The following is a 4,668-nucleotide window of genomic DNA, read 5'->3' as shown; positions in this document are numbered from 1 at the left end:
TGATTTTTATGAACTGCATGACATGAAAATAATTTGCCTTTATATGGAAATATAGCCAGTTCCTTTTCCATTAATTTTGAGTAGGCTATCATTTTCTTGTGGATAATTTGTGCTAGATCTGCCACATATTAATTTCCATATGTAGATTTCTGTGTGGCTCTATTGTTTTATTGATCCAGAGGGCTACCAATTTGAAGGGTCTAATTAATATGACTACAATAGGTCTTGCTATCTGGTGGATCAAGTTGCCCATGTTGTTTGCATTTTATTTACTTATTTTTATCTATATTATATATTTGATTATTTTCTTTTTTAAATTAATATATAATGTATTATTTGTTTTAGAGGTACAGATCTGTGATTCATCAGTCTTACACAATTCTCACTGCTTACCATAGCACATACTCTCCCCAGTGTCCATCACCCAGGCACCCTACCCCTCTAACCCCCTTCCCCTCCAGCAAACCTAAGAGTCTCTTCTGATTGTCTCCCTCTCTGGTTTTATCTTGTTGCATTTTTTTCTTTCTTTTCCTTGATCCTCTGCCTTGTTTTTCAAATTCTGAATATTAGTGAGATCATATGATAATTGTCTTTCTCTGATTGACTTAGTATAATACCCTCTAGTTCCATCCGCATCATTGCAAATGGCAAGATTTCATTTTTTTTCTTTTGATGGCTGCATGTTTATATTCTTTATGACTGTCTACATAACCTTTTTCTTCATATGTGGACTTTTTAGAATTAGCTTATTATTCACAGTGATAGTAATCAACACAGTTATCAAATTACATTGGCTCCCTGAACTTCAGTCTCCACAACGTGAGGTGATAAAGGCCAGGGGTTGCCGGCACTTGTAGTGGGGGTTGTTACAAGGAGGGAAACCCTGAGATTAGGAGATGCTAATCTTGTATATAGGAGGCTGACAAGCCTGCCAAACCTCTCCTTCAGAGAGACACATTGTCTTTCTTAACCCAGAGTAAAAGAAAAGCTACTCTAGGGAGGGGAAGAAAACATATATTTATTATCCTTGAGTTTTTTTGTGGAGTCAATTTGAATTTAAGGTTTGAAATAAAATAAACCTGAGTACTAATGCCACTAATTGATGGCTGTTTTGACTTTAGGCAACTGATTTTGTAAATCTTAGGAACAAGGACAAGACAATATCATTTTGTGTACAACCATGGTTCTGTCATATATTGGGCATAGGGAAAGTTAAATGTCTTTGGCCTCAATTTTCTCACCTGTAGAATTAGAATGCTAAAATTTAACTGTAATGATAAAGGACAATGCCTGAAACACAGTAAGCACAATAATATTGGGGGGTTTTTGGTCATTTTATTGGTTAATTGATTTTTTATAAATGATTTACTAACTAGTTTTTTCGTTTTACTAAAGAAGTTACATATACCTGTAAACATTTTTCCCCATTCTTTATTATGGTAAAATACACAAATATAAAGCTTACCATCTTAACCATTTGTAAGTGTACAGCTCAGTGGCATTAAATACATTCATGACGTGTGGCCATCACCATCATCCATCCCAAGAGCTCTTTTCATCTTCTAAAACCACAACCCTGTACAGAAGAGTAGCAGAATCTGACATCTTAAACATGCCATTCTGACATATTGATTACTTTTAGCTATAGGTACTTGAAAAACAGCAAATGCAGGGAGGGTCTTTCTCTGAATTCCCTTTATCTCCCTTTATCAGCTTCTAAAAGGCACTCAGTTGTAGGAAGTCCCTTCCCAGGAGTCTTCAACAAGGCAGAATGAGTATTACCACAGGAGAAGAGACTGGAAATCCATACCGCACAGAGAGAAAACTTATCACAAATTAACTCCCATCTGTGTTTTTAAGTGCTCATTCATCTTCCCTTCCCCTCTCCCCATTTACTTTTCCTTCACAGGACTACTTCCCCCTCCTTTTTTTCTTGTAAAATGGTATTTCATCCTAAATTCTAAGCCACCTTAGAATTACTCGCTTTTTCCTGGATATTTCCCATGTATCTGTAGGGTATACATGTTAATAAACTTCTGGGTTTTTTTGTGTTAATCTATTTTTTTATTGCAGGGGTCTTGGCTAACAACTCAGAAAGATAGAGGGAAATTTTTTTCCTCCCATATAATACTCATTAAACAATAAATCCCCATTCTGCCATTACTCTGAGCATTTAGCAAGCACCATTTCACTTTTTATCTCTGATTTTGACTATTCTAAGTACCTCATTTAAGTAGAATCAAATGGCATTGGTCTTTTGTAACTCTCTTATTTCACTTAGCATAATGTCACCAACATTTATGCATATTGTTAGCCTATGTCAGCATTTTTTAAGACTGAATAATATTCCATTGTATGTACATAACACATTTGCTTATCCATTTATCTGCTGATAGTTACTTGAGTTCACATTTTAGCTATCATAAATACTGTTGCTTTGAATATAGATGTACAAATACCACTTCAAGATCCTGCTTTCAAATTTTAGGATACATAGCCAGAAGTGTAATTGCTGGATTTTATGATAATTTTATTTTTAATTTTAGGAGAATACCATACAGTTTTCCACAGCAACTCCCTCATTATATATTCCTACCAACACTGTACAAGAGTTCCAATTACTCCACATTTTGTGGTACGTATTATCTCTGTTTTCTTCTTTTTTTACTAGTAGCCAGACTACTGAGTGTAAGGTGATATCATGTAGCTTTGATTTACATTTCCCTAATGATTAGTGATGATTAAGACTTTTGTATATCTGCTTTGGAGAAATGTCTATTCAAATTCTTTGTGAATATTAAAAGTAAGTTATTTTGAGGTCAAGATGGCAGGGAAGTAGGAGGAGGTGCCATTTCGACCTATACCCTATAGTGAGCTGATTACCTACCAAAGAACTCCGATCACCCATGAAATAGTCTGAGATCAGAATCATACACGTCTGGATCTCTACAGGAGCAGAAGACGCCAGTGGGCAGGTAAAGCAGAGTGGGAACATGGGACTGATATTGGAAGATAAACAAAAGGGGGAGGGAGCCACCAGAGGTGACCAATTGGAAAGTAATACCCCAATATGAGAGTGCCCTGCATCTGGGGACCAGTCTTAACTTGGAGTCAGGTTGAAAGCACGCAAAAAAAAAAAAAAAAAAAAAAGAGCAAAGAATCACTGGGGGGATATTGTGGGAATTGGGGCGGTTAGGGACAGGGGCTTAAGTCCCCACACCCAGGACAGCCTCCCCTGGCACTAAGCCAGAGAGAGTGCTGCAGAGAAACCAAGAAACCTGAGCCGCCAGCATGCCTGAGCTGCCAGCTGCCCGAGAATGCATGGGGTCCAGCTCCCGTGAGGGGCTAGGAGCCTCACCAGACAACATTCCTGAAACGTGCACATCCCACACCCTTCCCTGGGAGAGGTGCTCACAGGTACTAGCCTGGAGCTCTGGCACCTGGAAAAACCAGGAATTCCCAGCCCGGGCCAGTGGGAAAATCTCAGTGTGCAATTGCTGCTTAGAACCTCTCTGGCGGTCTGGAGCTGCACAGACAGCCGCCACTGTCATGGTAATGGGTACAAGGAAGAGATCCTGCATCCCCAGGGACCATGACGTGGAACCTACTCTGCCAGCAGCTCTGCAGAGCATTCTGAGGCTTCTCTCTGAGAGGGAGGTCGGGGTGCAGTTTGCTCTCCTCTAACCTCCAAAACCATCAAAAGCTGTCAAGGCGAGAGAAAACAGATGAACAAACATAAAAACCTCCAGAGAACAAAAGCCTGAAAAAAACGGTTTCCTCAGGGGCACCTGGGTGGCTCAGTGGGTTAAGCCTCTGCCTTCGGCTCAGGTCATGATCTCAGGGTCCTGGGATCGAGCCCCGCATCAGGCTCTCTGCTCAGTGGGGAGCCACTTCATACTCTCTCTGCCTGCCTCTCTGCCTAGTTGTGATCTCTTTCTGTCAAATAAATAAATAAAATCTTTAAAAAACAAAACAAAAAGGTTTCCTCAGAGCCCACCCCTTTGAGGGGGGCGGGAGGGCCTAACTTGGGGAACAACATTGACTGAAAACACATGTGGCAAGCCCCTCCCTCAGAAAACCAATCCGGAAGGGAGAAAAAAAAAAAAAGAAGAAGACAACAACAAGAGAACAACCACCACTAATCATAAATACAACTTTTATTTTTTAACTCTTTACCACTATTCTGGTTCATTTTTTTTATACATATAGATAATTTTTTAACCTATTTATCATCACCTTGAGATGTCCAGTACATCAAATTCCTTAATAACCTTCTAACCTGAATTTTTTGATACATACACCCATGTTTTGCTTTTGCTTTTCTATTTTAAATTTTTTTTAATTTTAGTTTAGTTTAGTCTAGTTTATTCTTTTTTTTTTAAAGATTTATTTATTTGACATAGAGAGATCATGAGTAAGCAGAGAGGCAGGCAGAGAGAGAGGAGGAAGCAGGCTCCCCGCTGAGCAGAGAGCCCGAAGTGGGGCTCGATCCCAGGACCCTGAGATCATGACTTGAGCTGAAGGCAGAGGCTTAACCCACTGAGCCACCCAGGTGCCCCTAGTTTATTCTTTTTTAATTTTTATTTTCTAATATACATAGAGAGGTAAACTTTAAGGTAATGCCCTTTCCCCAATCAATGCTACCCCTATAGGCAAACCAATTTTTAA

The sequence above is a fragment of the Meles meles genome, chromosome 1, assembly GCF_922984935.1.
Source record: "Meles meles chromosome 1, mMelMel3.1 paternal haplotype, whole genome shotgun sequence".
NCBI classification, from domain to species: Eukaryota; Metazoa; Chordata; class Mammalia; order Carnivora; family Mustelidae; genus Meles; species Meles meles.
This window is presented reverse-complemented; position numbering follows the sequence as displayed.